This window comes from Mustelus asterias, chromosome 3 (assembly GCF_964213995.1).
Source record: "Mustelus asterias chromosome 3, sMusAst1.hap1.1, whole genome shotgun sequence".
Taxonomy (NCBI): Eukaryota; Metazoa; Chordata; class Chondrichthyes; order Carcharhiniformes; family Triakidae; genus Mustelus; species Mustelus asterias.
This window is the reverse complement of record NC_135803.1, coordinates 46,397,154-46,412,719: the sequence shown is the minus strand read 5'-3', so window position 1 is coordinate 46,412,719 and position 15,566 is coordinate 46,397,154. Positions and strand designations below refer to the sequence as shown.

Here is a 15,566-nt window from a genome sequence, read left to right as displayed (position 1 = left end):
TGGGAGTGAGAGTGGAGTAAATGACTTCTACCTTCTTGCAATCTTCTCTGAGATATAAAGGTCAGCATTTCATTTGTCTTATTGATTAGCTTCTGTACCTGTTCATTGCATTTTAATAATCTCTGTACCTGGACCCCAAGTCTCTTTAGACCTTAAAATAAAAGAAAATAATGTGGATGCTGGAGATTTGCAATAAAAAAACCAGAAAGTGCTCCGAATACTCAGCAGATCTTTCAGCATCTGTGGAGAGAGAAAAACAGAGTTAACATTTTGAGTCCAATATGCCTCTTCTTCAAATGCCTTTCTCCAGTTTCTGATTTTATTCTTATCTCTCTGAACTTTCACTGTTTCTAGCTTGTTATCATTTAGGAAGTACCCTGTTAGCTTTAGGTCCAAAGTGGATGATCCATGATCAGGCAGGAGATGAGGCCAGCTCATTGCATTTGGGGTGTGCTGACGCCTCCGATCGTGGTTTACCTAAACTGGGTAAAGTAAAGGATCAGGGTAGCCAATGAGATTAAACCGAGACTTTATCTGATGCAATTTTTTAAAGCCATCTCGGCCTTTCGGCTAAGATGAACCATTAAGTCAAGACTGGGAGGGGATGCAATGCCTCATCCTGTCAGCTTGGATCTTGTTGGATCGAGCCCAAGACGGGATGCAATGTCTTGTCTTGTCAGCTTGGATCTGGTTTGTCCCTCATGTGGGGACCATGATTGAACTCAATTTGAATTGGCTTTTTTTGATTAGAATTAAAGTACCGAAAATAACCACGCCCCCTCAAAAAAAACTTCCTCCGAGAGGACCTTCTAGTTTGTTGAGGTGGCCGATATGGGAGAGAGAAAAAGTCTCCTGTTTAAGAGTGGCGAGTGACAGTGCTCAGTTGTAAAGCGTAAACGCTGGCGCTCGATGGCGCTGCTGATTCTGGTGGGACAGTGTAGATCTTTTCATTATTTAGAGGGGAATAAACATTGAGACCGCCCGTCCAAATTATTGTTGCGAAGGGACAAAAAACATACGCAAAATCTTCCCAAGTTACAGTCTTCGATCGCTGAAGAAACAAGTAAGCTCTGAAGTCAAATAATTTACTCGATCATTTCACCTGTCTTTGCTATCTTAGTAAAATGTCATGATCAAATCTAACGAACCAGTAAAAGATATGGACAGTGGACGTCTTTTTGCTTTCATTTATTGTCAGAAAATGATCAGTGGAAGATCATAAGAGAGTTTCCAGGTCTGTTTGGCTAATGGTTCTCCTTGGGGAAGCCTTTTCCTATGTTTCACGCTGGACGTACTTACTGACTCTTGGCAATGTTCACGAGAAGCAATTTTGGCCGTTTCCACAAACTTCTCGTTAAACTCTCCAACATGACAGTGATATTCCTCAACATTGTCATTCCGTGAGGTTGTTTTCTTTCTGTATGTGATTCTTGTATTAACGTGATAGATTAGGATGCCAAAACGTACAATGACCGCGCTTGCTTGCAACCTGAGGTCAATTTCACCACCTCAGTTGTATGAAGCGATGAATGAACGCAGGTATTTGGAGGACGGGCCATGGTATAATTAGCAGAATATACCAAGAAGGCGGAGATCACAGAATATGGGATGCGGAAACGTGTGTGTTAATGCTCCGTTGCGTAAGTTTTAATCATGTTTTTGAAAGGGAGGAATAAATGAAAACAACCACCTAAAGGGGATTTTCACAGTAACTTCTTTGCAGCGTTAGTGTCAGCGCACATGTGGCACTAATGAATAAACTTAAACGGCAAACGGATGATGTTGCCACCAATTAGAAAACTAGTAATGTAAAAGTGCTGTCTCCTTTAAAAGCAGCACACACAACAACGAGTTCCAGGTAAAACTGGATGAAACTGATCACAATTCCCCCAACCATTTCCATCCTGCACTCCAGGTGCCCATTGCTCATAGAGGGTCTCAAGCAGGCGGGCAGATACCACGTATTCCCCCTGTAGGACCACCTGAGACAGACAGTACACTGTCCTGTAGGGCTGTTCCCTATCGGAGAACAGTAATTCTGAATTTATTGTTAACTGACAGCATTTACTGAAGTGTTACAGCAAATTTTGTAGTTTTATTGTTTTTACCAAGGCATTTTGTTGTTTCTTTCACCCACTCAAGAGTGATAGTTCCTGGAAGTGCTGCCTATGATTTCTTGAAGCTTTTTTGTATATCTTTCCTTTTGAGTGATTGAACGCACAGAGGGATGGATGCCTTATTTGAAATAGTACGAATAATGGTCGCAGCATCCTTCAATATTGCATTGACAATCAGAAATTCAGTACAATTTTGTATAACCCAAACTGTGTTTCTAGATCAAATTCAACAGGGCAAATTGGAATTCTGATAAGATTTTACAATGCAAGAAAATGCTCTCAAAATAGTCTGAGTTGATATGATGCTTCCATGCTTAGTAAAGGATTGTTGCAGAACAATAGGCTATTGCACTGTACAATGGAATTCCAACAATACAGAAGGAGGCCATTCAGCCCATCAAGCCGGTGCCCACAACAATGCTATCCAAGCCCTATCCCTATGACCCCTTGTATTTACCCTGCTAACCCTCCCTGACACTAAGGGGCAATTTAGCATAGCCAATCAACCTTACCCACACATCTTTGGAGTGTAGAAGGAAATCAAGGCTCGCAGAGGAAATCCATGCAGACATGGGGAGAATGTGCAAACTCCACACAGACAGTCACCTGAGGCCAGAATTGAACCCGAGTCCCTGGCACTGTGAGGTAGCAGTGCGAACCACTGTGCCACCATGTCACACTGTTGCAAAAGATAGATCATTATGTTAGATCATTGAATAAGGTTTAATGCCCAGTTGTGTAATTCATTCTGATTCTTTTGTTCCAAATGCAGTTATCATTTCTGTGTGAAATTGATGTACTATGTGTTGCCTGTTAGTAAACTTCTACCACTACTTTGGATTCATAATGAATACGAAAGTCTAAGGGATGGTGTTCTCATTGTTAAATAGAAAGTGCACTCAGGAATTTGATACACAAATGTAGCTTTGTCCCAGCAAGTCATTTGGTGGTATTTTGTTTGACAGAGTGGCTGCCTAAACATTGAGCCTTCACACAAAACAAGGCTTAATGTAATTATAATATTTTTTAAATATAGCATTAGAACCTAGACCATTTTGGGACCCAATGTATCAAACCCACAATCTCTGCTAATCCTACAGAACGGTATTTTAACATAAAGAAATATTTAAGAATATATACAAAAATGCTCTTGACCAGGTGAAAGTACATTAAAATTAAGAATTGCAAGTTCTAAATTTTGTGACATAAAAGTTATATTGTACAAATATTTTAAATATTTTCTCTTACATTTGTCTGTATAATGCACAAAAAATAACATTTTTTCATTGTATATATGTGACAATAATTCAAATCAAAATTTTGCACCAATTAAATCAGTTACTTTGCAGTGACTGTAGAAGTCAGTACCAGGACTTCTAATTGCCATATGAAATGAATGGGAATTGTGGAATCAAAGCAAGTTGTTTTGAAAGTCAGGGTAGGGTAAAGTCCATATAGGCTTGATAAGCATCCAGATATAGTTTCTTGGAATTTGAAATTTTTTGTATAGTGACCTCTGTGATAATTCCTTTTTTCTTTGTCTATTTCTTAGAGCAAAACATTTTCTAAAAGTAAGAAGAAGGATGAGTTGAGTGATGGAGTAAGTTCTATGTGACTATTGTCATTTAAAAGATTTTATGATATCAGTGGAATTGTAGTTAACATTGTTTTATCTTTCTCTGTGATTTGTTAGATTTGTGGGTGGAATTTTATGGTCCTAACGCAGCAGCGAAGAAGCCAGTAACTGTGGCAAGGGGCTGTAAAATTCCACCCCATGTTTCTATTTTGGACAAAGGCCCTGAAATTCCATCTGATTACTGCCCAGTTTGATTACAGCTTATCACAGTGGAAATAAATATTGTAGCATAAAACATCTCAAGTGTGGCCAAATATTTATTAACCTTAAGTGTACCCATTGTAACTTTTGCTTGACTAAGTGCCTGCCTACAAAACTAGCACCACCAGACTCAAAAGGTGAGTTTCCGCCAATTGAGTTTGCTTGGAAGCTTCCATTCATTTGCACCCAGATGTTCAGATGTACAGGTACTTGTGCTCATGTAAACCTAGGATTCATCAGTTGACCGCAGTTCATTGAAGCCAGTAGACTTGCCCTGCTACTGCAGAAATCAACAATTATTCAAAGCAAAACTTGAAGATATGGATTGTTTCCTGTTCAGTTCATTCATCGTTGGATGAAGCAGCAGTATAATATGAAGGGTACCATTCTTAGCAGTGTAGAGGATCAGAAGGACCTTGGGGTCCGGGTCCATAGGACTCTTAAATCGGCCTCGCAGGTGGAGGATGTGGTCAAGAAGGCGTACGGCGTACTAGCCTTCATTAATCGAGGGATTGAGTTTAGGAGTCGGGAGATAATGCTGCAGCTTTATAGGACCCTGGTTAGACCCCACTTGGAGTACTGCGCGCAGTTCTGGTCACCTCATTACAGGAAAGATGTTGAAGCCATTGAAAGGGTGCAGAGGAGATTTACAAGGATGTTGCCTGGATTGGGGGGCATGCCTTATGAGGATAGGTTGAGGGAGCTTGGTCTCTTCTCCCTGGAGAGACGAAGGATGAGAGGTGACCTGATAGAGGTTTACAAGATGTTGAGAGGTCTGGATAGGGTAGACTCTCAGAGGCTATTTCCAAGGGCTGAAATGGTTGCTACGAGAGGACACAGGTTTAAGGTGCTGGGGGGTAGGTACAGAGGAGATGTCAGGGGTAAGTTTTTCACTCAGAGGGTGGTGGGTGAGTGGAATCGGCTGACGTCGGTGGTGGTGGAGGCAAACTCGTTGGGGTCTTTTAAGAGACTTCTGGATGAGTACATGGGATTTAATGGGATTGAGGGCTATAGATAGGCCTAGAGGTAGGGATATGATCGGCGCAACTTGTGGGCCGAAGGGCCTGTTTGTGCTGTGGCTTTCTATGTTCTATGTTCTATGATGCTGGTGGAGAATGAGGAAGGAGAGAGGAGAAAGTTAGAAAAAGCTGCATCTTTTAGAAGGTGGGGTGAATGGGGTTCTGGCTTCTCTGACAGTCACTTCTTTGGTTGCTTTGTCTGAACCTTTTAGAAAGAGCCTGGCAAAATGTATTGGAAATAAATGTCTTATCTTCCCTGATCTTGCTAGGTCATTGAACTTCTTCCAATAATTATCTGCTATCCTGGGGCTATGGGTGAGACACTGAGTTCCTCAGTCACCTCCAACCATACATGTTTCCCTGCTGCTGATGAGGTGGTCAGCTCCCCCTATTGCACCTCAAGCTCAATGAGGAGGGCCTGAATGTCCCTTTCTGCAAAATTGAAGACTCTCTCCTGGACATCTTTTCTTTCTTTTTAATATCATTCATCTGCAGGAAGCAAACTGTTTCAAATACTTTTAGACTCTGTTCAGAGTTACAGAGTAATTTAAAGTCATTACAATGTAAAAATTTTAATGTTTGCAGAACAGAGAGATAGGATTACTAACCTTGTGGTCTCTAGTCTCAATCTGAAAGGGTTTTTGTTTGTCATCGTAATATTACCTCAACCTAGCCTCAGTGGCTCTGTCCTAGTCATAGATCGATTATTATACTTGATTTGGCTAACTGATGGGAAATTTCAAATTTGAACTTTGTTAATTCATTTGCATGAAAACTTAGGTGCAGTTTCATCTCAAGATGGATGCAGTGTCAGGGAACTTTTGGGCGCAATTTGCTAAATCATGTTCTAGAAAACACCTCAAGGCTGAAATGTTCAGTATCCTTATTTAGATCCCAGTCACATTGAGTCATAGAAGTATACAGCACAGAAGAAGGCCCTTCGGCCCATCACATCTGCATTGGCCAAAGACAAACCACCCAACTATTCTAATCCCATTTGTCAGCACTTGGCCCATAGCCTTGTATGCCTCGACATCGCAAGTGCACACCTAAATACTTCTTAAGTGTTATGAGGGTCTCTGCCTCCACCACTCTTTGAGGCAGTGACATTCGGGGATATTGTGTGTACTGACCTGAATAATTTCTGCAATTTGTGTATGCTTTTAATTACAGTCTTTTGAAGGAATATAATCAGCACTGGTGATAAAATGTTATGAATAAAAACTGCTATTTGCATGTGCATGAAGTCCCTCGTCTGCTCTCTCCTGCTGTTTTCTGTCACAAAATCATGTTACTCCTCATTTCCTTCCTTGGATACTTTTGTTTCCCTAATTCCTAGCACAGACCATCACTACTCCTCTGCCTTCCTGTGCCATCGATATTGTTCCAGACTTGACTCCACTTAAATATTTTCCATGCCTCTCATAGTTTTCTCAAGACACCATTAACAACCTTCTTATAAGCAGTAGCTCCAACTGTTCCAATTTCCTCTCCTGTTGACTTTCGCGTCCTGGAGATGCCTGATAGGGGCTAATCTTTCAACCTCTTCCCATCCAAATACTGTAACCAGTGCCACTCTGTTAGACTTTACCAGTGGATTAAAAGCTGTGGCTCTCTATACATCTCTAGAATGCCTATTCCCTCTTGAACAAGGCACATGTCATTTTTTAAAATACATTTTATGGGATGTGAGCGTCGCTGGCTAGGCCTGCATTTATTGCCCATCCCTTGTTGGCCTTCAGAAGTTGGTGGGGAGCTGCTGTCTTGAATTGAGTTACTCGCCGCAGGATTCCTAGTCTTTGACCTGCTTCGGTAGCCACAGTATTTATATGACTAGTCCAGGTCAATCTGGTCAATGATAGCTCCCAGGATGTTGATGTATGTCCTAATTGCAGATAATTTCATTGGTTTCTTGGCTTTGATAGAAGGTTTGTCTTGCAATATTTTTTCAGTACAGTGTTAGGGAGAAAAATACTGAGGATTTATGGTGCATAGTTGATTCCTGGGATAGAACAGTAATGGGAAAGGAGTGACTAGTCATATAATGTCCTTTTAGGGAAACAAACCTACAGTCCTTGCCCTGTCAGGCTTAGTGATTCCAGTCCCATAATAATGTGGTTAACTTTTAATTACCTTTTGAAGTAGCCTAGCAGTTACAGCAAACTGCTATAACTTCACAGACTGACAGCATTCAAGAATGAGGTTCACCAGCATTTTCTCAGGGTAATCAGGGATGGGTTGTAAACGCCATTAGACCTGCATCTTTGAAATGAAATTTAAAAACTAGTTACACTCATGTTCTCTTCACTACTTAAACACCAACCATTCACCTTCCCAAGCTACTTGCAACTCACCTTCCACTACCCAATTACATATTCTCACCCAATCCTGGTTCCTTGTAAAATCAATGTCCATCTCTTACAAACTGTATTGTCTCAGTTATTATAAACATTTCTCCAACAGGTTCATTGAGTGACTAAACTCAAACCACAAGATTTGCAAAACAATATGAATTGCTTTGTTAAGACATTCTGCAGAGTAATTTTGATTTTTTTTATTGTCACATGTATGCAGTGAAAAGTATTGTTTCTTATGCGCTACACAGACAAACCATACCGTATGTAGAGAAGGAAAGGAGAGGGTGCAGAATGTAATATTACAGTCAAAGCTAGGGTGTAGAGAAAGATCAACTTAAATACGAGGTAGGTCCATTAAAATGTCTGGTGGCAGCTGTTCTTGAGTCAGCTGGTACGTGACCTCAGACTTGTGTATCTTTTTCTTGATGGAAGAAGGTGAAGAGAGTAAGTCCGGGGTACGTGGGGTCTTTGATTATGCTGGCTGCTTTTCCGAGGCAGTGGTAAGTGTAGACAGAGTCAATGCATGGGAAACTGGGTTGCGTGAGAGACTGGGCTTCGTTCATGGCCCTTTGTAGTTTCTTGTAGTCTTGGACAGAGCAGAAGTCATATCAAGTTGTGTTACAACGAGAAAGAATGCTTTCTGTGCATCTGTAAAAGTGGGTGAGAGTCATAGCGGACATGCCAAATTTCCTTAAAGAAGGAATGCTTTCTGTGGTGCATCTGTAAAGGTTGGTGAGAGTAAAGGTCTTCTGAGAAAGTAAAGGCAGTGGTGGGCTCTCTTAACTATAGTGTCGGCATGGAGGGACCAGGACAGGTTGTTGGTGACCTAAACTTGAAGCTCTCGACCATTTCTACTTCATCGCCATTGATGTAGGCAGGGGCATGTTCTCCTTTATGCTTCCTGAAGTCGATGACAGTCTCCTTTGCTTTGTTGACATTGTTGTAGGAATAATAGAGTTGAAGGCTGGGCTGTCGTTAATAAAAAGGAGTCTGATATAGGTGTCTTTGTTATCTAGGTGTTCCAGGGTTGAGTGCAAGGCCAGGGAGATGGCATCTGCTGTGGACCTGTTGCAGCGGTAGGCAAACTCTAGTGGATCCAGGCAATCTGGGAGGCTATAATTGATTCGTGCCATGACTGATCTTTCAAAGCACTTCATAATGATGGATGTCAGAGCCACCGGGCGATAGTCATTAAGGCACGCTGCCTGGCTTTTCTTTGGTACAGGGATGATGGTCGTCTTCTTGAAGCAGATAGGGACCTCAGATTGTTGTAAAGAGAGGTGAAAGATGTCTGTGAATGCCCCCACCAGCTGGTCCGTGCAGGATCTGAATGTTTATCCGGGTACCCCATCCGGGTCAGTCACTTTCCATGGATTGACTTTCGAGAAAGCTGCTCTGGACCTCGGATACTGGTTCGGCCGAGGCTTCCAGGGTGGAGGGCATGCTCTCGCTGACCTCTTACTCAAAACAGGCATAGAATGTGTTCTGCTCATCAGGGAGGGGTGCGTTGGTACCGGCGATTCTACAAGCCTTCATCTTGTAGCCTGTTATATCTTGCAAACCTTGCCATAGTCGGTGGGAGTTCGTATGGCTAGCTTGGGACTCTAGCTTGGTGGCTTTACTGTCCTTAGGCATCTTTGATGGATCTCCGTAGATCGTATCTGGATTTCCTGTATAGATCAGGGTCACCTGACTTGAACGGCTCAAACCTGGACTTCAGCAAGCAGTGGATATCCCTGTTTATCCACGGTTTCCGGTTGGGGAACACACGGATTTGCTTCTTTGGCACACACTCTTCCACATACTTACGAATGAAGTCAGTTACTGAAGTGGCGTACTCGTTCAGATTGGTTGCTGAGTTTTTAAATATTGACCAGTCCACTGACTCGAGGCAGCCCTGTAGGAGATCATCTGATTCCTCAGACCAGCATTGCATGACTTACATTATCGGATTCTCCTGTAAGAGATGGATATGAAAATTGCACTTCATATTAAGCTGAGCTTGCTTTGCTGTGAATTTATTGTAAATCATGCTTTTCGGTACCGATTTCTATGAATTGACATCCCTATTTTTATCCACACTGAAGAAGACTATGCAAACTATTCAAGTGCAGGAGTAGGCCATTCGGGCCTTCAAGCCTGCTCCAAAATCATGGAGCAAGATCATGGCTGATCTGATAGTGACCTCAAATCTGCATCCACCTACACCGATAACCTTTCACCCTCTTGCTTAACAAGAATCTACTCACCTCTGCCTTAAAAATATTCAAAGATTAAAAACATTCTACTTCCACAACCCTTTCAGGAAGAGAACTCCAAAGACTCCTGTCTCTGAGAGACAAAAATTTCCTCATCTCTATTTTAAATGGGTGACTTCTTATTTTTGAACAGTGACCCCTAGTTCTAGATTCTCTTGCAAGAGGAAACATCCATTCCACATCCACCCTGTCAAAACCCCTGAGGATCTTATTTTTCAATTAAGTCATCTCTTACTCTTCTAAACTCCAACACATACAAGCTTAGTCTGCCTAACTTTTCCTCATAAGACAACCAACCCATTCTAAGTATCAATCTGATAAACCTTCACTGAATTGCTTCCAATGCATTTCGATCCTTCTTTAAATAGGGTGACCATTACTGTACATTGTTCTCCAGATGTGGTCTTACTAGTGTCTTGTATAGCTGGAGCATAGCCTCTCTACTTTTGTATTCAATTCCCCTCGCTATAAATGATAACATTCTATTAGCTTTCCAAATTACATGCTGTACCTGCATACTAACCTTTCGCGATTCATGCACAAAGATACCCAAAAGCTTTCCCCTTCCATTCCTTTAAAGTAACCATGATGAAGTTTATTAAATGATTTTGATTTGATTTGATTTATTATTGTCACATGTATTAGTATACAGTGAAAAGTATTGTTTCTTGCACGCTATACAGACAAATCATCCCGTTCATAGAGAAAAGGAGAGAGTGCAGAATGTAATGTTAGAATCATAGCTAGGGGGTAGTCACAGTAACTTCATTGCAGTGTTAATGTAAGTCTACTTATTTATTAATTCTACTAATAAATAATCTTTTAAAAAGAGATCAATTTAATGCGAGGTAGGTCCGTTCAAAAGTCTGATGGCAGAAGGGAAGAAGCTGTTCTTGAGTCGGTTGGTACGTGACCTCAGACTTTTGTATCTTTTTCCCGACGGAAGAAGGTGGAAGAGAGTATGTCCGGGGTGCGTGGGGTCCTTAATTATGCTGGCTGCTTTTCCGAGGCAGCGGGAAGTGCAGACAGAGTCAATGGATGGAAGGCTGGTTTGCGTGATGGAATTGTTACTTGAGGTAAAAATAAGTTACCCAGTGATGACATTTATTGAATAAATGTTGGAGTCAAACTGTAACAAATCAACCACCAAATGTTATGGGGACTTGGTGTTACAGACATGCGGGGGAGATGTTGAGAAAGAAATTCCTTTAACAAACCCATTGAGCAAAAGGCCAAGGCAAAGAGAGGAGGTAACACAAAATAAAATGGTTTAGCAAGCAAGAAGAAACAAAGGAAAATCTTGAGAAAGTACAGGAAGTTGGAGAAAGAGGAGGGAATCAGGAAAAAAATGAGGCTGGTGGAAAAGGAACCAAATAACAAAAAGGAGAAGGAGAGCAAGAAAAAAGTGAAAGTATTTTCAGAAGATGGAACTTAGACAATTGGGCTAATTCTTTTGATGTGCTCAGATAGAGCACATTTAAGTGTCGGAAAACTGAGCGAGTGTATTTTGCGCATGAGATACATTAAAGAAGCTGTTAGACCAGTTGTTGCAGTAGGTCAAAGCCTGCTTGAGGGTACAAGTGTGGTGAGTGGCTTCCCTGATACAGCAAGATAGATAAGTAATGGTCAATGTGCAACAGAGCAGCCTATAAGATGAATTTCTGTTTTACTCATGCATGGTATGCAGTGGGTGCCACTGGCAAAGTCTAATTGCTGTTAAAGGTGGTGGAGAGGCACTGTCAGTAGTGGGGAAAATGCCAGAGTCCATTTCTCAGGTATTTAATGGCAGAGCACTTGGAAAATCGTGGCATGATCGGATAGGTTCAACATGGATTTACAAAAGGAAAATTATGCTTGACCAATCTACTGGAACTCTTTGAGGTTGTAACTAATAGAATTAGTGAGGGGGAGCCAGTGGATGTGGTTTATTTGGACTTTCAGAAGACTTTCAACAAGGTCCCACATAAGAGATTAGCATGTAAAATTAAAGTGCATGGGATTGGGGAAAGTGTATTGAGATGGATAGAAAACTGATTGGCAGACAGGAAACAAACAGTAGGAATAAATGGGTCTTTTTCCAAGTGGGAGGCAGTCACTAATGGGGTACCACATGGACAGGTATTAAAACTCCAACTATTCACAATATCTATTAATGATTTAGATGAGGGAACTAAATGTAATTCCTCCAAATTTGCAGATGGCACAAAGCTGGGTGGGACGGTGAGGAGGATGCAGAGATGCTTCAATGTGATTTGTACAAGTTAAGTAAGTGGGTAAATGCATGGTAGTATAATGTGGATAAATGTGAGGTTATCGCTTTGGTAGCAAAAACAGGAAGATAGATTATTACCTGAATGTCTGTTTATTTTTAGAGAGGGGAATGTGCAATGTGACTTGGGTGCCCTTGCACACCATTCACTGAAAATAAGTAGGCAGGTGCAGCAGGTGGTGAAGAAGGCAAACAGTATATTGGTGAGAGGATTCGAGTACTGGAGCAGGGATGTCTTGCTGCAGTTATACAGGACCTTGGTGCGATCACACCTGAAATATTGTGTGCAGTTTTGGTCTCCTTATCTGAGGAAGAATGTTCTTGCTATGGAGGCAGCAAAGGTTTACCAGGCTGATTCCTGGGATGGCAGGACTGACATATGAGGAGAGACTGAGTTGGTTGGATTATATAAACTGGAGTTTAGAAGAATAGGATGGGAGGGGGAGGGGATGTCATAGAAATGTGTAAAATTCAAACAGGACTATGCAAGACAAATGCAAAAAGGATGTTCCCAATAGCGGTCGATCTAGAACCTTGGGTCATGGTCTGAGTATATAGGGTAGCCATGATGTGGAGGCCGGCATTGGACTGGGATGAACACAGTAAGAAGTCTCACAACACCAGATTAAAGTCCAACAGGTTTATTTGGTAGCACAAGCCACCAGCTTTCGGAGCGCTGCTCCTTCATCAGGTGAGTGGGATTTCAGTTCACAAACAGGGCATATAAAGTCACAAACTCAATTTACAAAATAATGGTTGGAATGCAAGTCTTTACAGGTAATCAAGTCTTAAAGCTACAGACAATGTGAGTGGAGAGAGCGTTAAGCACAGGTTAAAGAGATGTATATTGTCTCCAGCCAGGACAGTTAGTGAGATTTTGCAAGCCCAGGCAAGTCGTGGGGGTTACAGATAGTGTGACATGAACCCAAGATCCCGGTTGAGGCTGTCCTCAGGTGTGCGGAACTTGGCTATCAGTCTCTGCTCAGCGACTCTGCGCTGTCATGTGTCGTGAAGGCCACCTTGGAGAACGTTTACCCGAAGATCAGAGGCCAAATGCCCGTGACCGCTGAAGTGTTCCCCAACAAGAAGAGAACACTCTTGCCTGGTGATTGTCGAGCGGTGTTCATTCATCCATTGTTGTAGCATCTGCATGGTCTCCCCAATGTACCATGCCTCGGGACATCCTTTCCTGCAGTGTATCAGGTAGACAACGTTGGCCGAGTTGCAAAGGTATGTACCGTGTACCTGGTGGATGGTGTTCTCACGTGAGATGATGGCATCTGTGTCGATGATCCGACATGTCTTGCAGAGGTTGCTATGGCAGGGTTGTGTGGTGTCGTGGTCACTGCTCTCCCAAAGGCTGGGTAGTTTGCTGCGGACAATGGTCTGTTTGAGGTTGTGCGGTTGTTTGAAGGCAAGAAGTGGGGGTGAGGGGATGGCCCTGGCGAGATGTTCATCTTCATCAATGACATGTTGAAGGCTCCGGAGAAGATGTCGTAGCTTCTCCGCTCCGGGGAAGTACTGGACGACGAAGAATACTCTGTCCTCCGTGTCCCGTGTTTGACAAAGACGGGACACGGCGGACAGAGTACCCTTCGTCGTCCAGTACTTCCCCGGTGCGGAGAAGCTACGACATCTTCTCCGGAGCCTTCAACATGTCATTGATGAAGACGAACATCTCGCCAGGGCCATCCCCACACCCCCACCTCTTGCCTTCAAACAACCGCACAACCTCAAACAGACCATTGTCCGCAGCAAACTACCCAGCCTTCAGGAGAGCAGTGACCATGACACCACACAACCCTGCCACAGCAACCCCTGCAAGACATGCTGGATCATTGACACGGATGCCATCATCTCACGTGAGAACACCATCCACCAGGTACACGGTACATACTCTTGCAACTCAGCCAACGTTGTCTACCTGATACGCTGCAGGAAAGGATGTCCCGAGGCATGGTACATTGGGGAGACCATGCAGATGCTACGACAATGGATGAATGAACACCGCTCGACAATCACCAGGCAAGAGTGTTCTCTGACTGTTGGGGAACACTTCAGCGGTCACGGGCATTCGGCCTCTGATCTTCGGGTAAGCGTTCTCCAAGGCAGCCTTCACGACACACGATAACGCAGAGTTGCTGAGCAGAGACCAATAGCCAAGTTCCGCACACATGAGGACGGCCTCAACCGGGTTCTTGAGTTCATGTCACACTATCTGTAACCCTGACGACTTGCCTGGGCTTGCAAAATCTCACTAACTGTCCTGGCTGGAGACAATACACAACTCTTTAACCTGTGCTTAACCCTCTCTCCATTCACATTGTCTGTACCTTTAAGACTTGATTACCTGTAAAGACTTGCATTCCAACCATTATTTTGTAAATTGAGTTTGTGTCTTTATATGCCCTGTTTGTGAACTGAAATCCCACTCACCTGATGAAGGAGCAGTGCTCCGAAAGCCAGTGGCTTGTGCTACCAAATAAACCTGTTGGACTTTAACCTGGTGTTGTGAGACTTCTTACTGTATATCGGGTAGACCATTAAGGACTGCAATGAGGAGAAATTTCTCACCCAGAGAGTGGTAAGCCTGTGGAATTCCCTACCACTAAGCAGTTGCAGTCAAAATATTGTATATTTTCAAGACAGAGTTAGATATAACTCTTGTGACTAAAGGTATCAAAGGATATGGGGGAAAACCGGGGACAGATTACAGAGTTAGATGATCAACCATGATCATAATGAATGGGCGGATGGTGGCACAGTGGTTAGCACTGCTCCAGAGACCCAGGTTCAATTCCGCCCTTGGGCCAATGTCTGTGTGGAGTTTGCACATTCTCCCCGTGTCTGTGGGTTTCCTCTGGGTGCTCTGGTTTCCTCCCACACTCCAAAGATGTGCGGGTTAGGTGAATTGGCCATGGTAAATTGACCCTAGTGTCAGGGGGGGATTAGCAGAGTAAACATGTGGGGCCAAAAGAGAAAATGCTGGAAAATCTCAGCAGGTCTGGCAGCATTTGTAAGGAGATAATAGAGCTCACGTTTTGAGTCCAGATGACTCTTTGTCAAAGCTTTGACAAAGGGTCGTCTGGACTCGAAACGTCAGCTCTTTTCTCTCCTTACAGATGCTGCCAGACCTGCTGAGATTTTCCAGCATTTTCTCTTTTGGTTTCAGATTCCAGCATCTGCAGTTATTTGCTTTTATTAAATATGTGGGGTTATGGGAATCGGGCCTGGATGGGATTGTGGTCGGTGTAGACTTGATGGGTCGAATGGCTTCCTTCTGCACTGAAGGGATTCTATGATTCTAATGCTGGAGCAGGTTCGAAAGGCCGAATGGCCTCTTGGTTTTCCTATTTTCTATGCTTCTATGTTTCTTAAAGTGCTCCAGTCCCTGTAGTGTCGGTACACCTACAATACTGTTAGTGAGGGAGTTCCAGGATTTTGAGTGAAGGGAAATTGAGGGAGTTCCAAGTCTGGATGGTGAGTGACTTTGAGGGGAACATGGAGATGTCTATACACCTACTGCCCTTATCCTTCCCGGGAATAATATAATGGCTTTTAAAGGCGCTGATAAAGTAACCTCAGTGTGCTGCTGCAGTTATCTTATAGATGGTGTAGACAGCAGCCACATTACTTCTGTTGTAGAGGGAATGCATGGTGGTGAATGAGGTGTCAGTCAAGCGGGGCTGCTTTGCCCTTGATGGTCGTC

The 15,566-nt window shown here is 43.0% G+C and overlaps 1 protein-coding gene across 1 annotated transcript in view; it reads left to right on the top strand.

The window, feature by feature from the left end:
* Nucleotides 1–1,024: 1,024 nt before the first annotated feature.
* Nucleotides 1,025–15,566, top strand: part of veph1 (ventricular zone expressed PH domain-containing 1) — a 242,208-nt gene continuing 227,666 nt past the window's right edge. The window contains exon 1 of the mRNA XM_078208325.1: nucleotides 1,025–1,063. The gene's annotated coding sequence lies outside the window, so the exon portion shown is untranslated. The remainder of the gene's footprint in view (nucleotides 1,064–15,566) is intronic.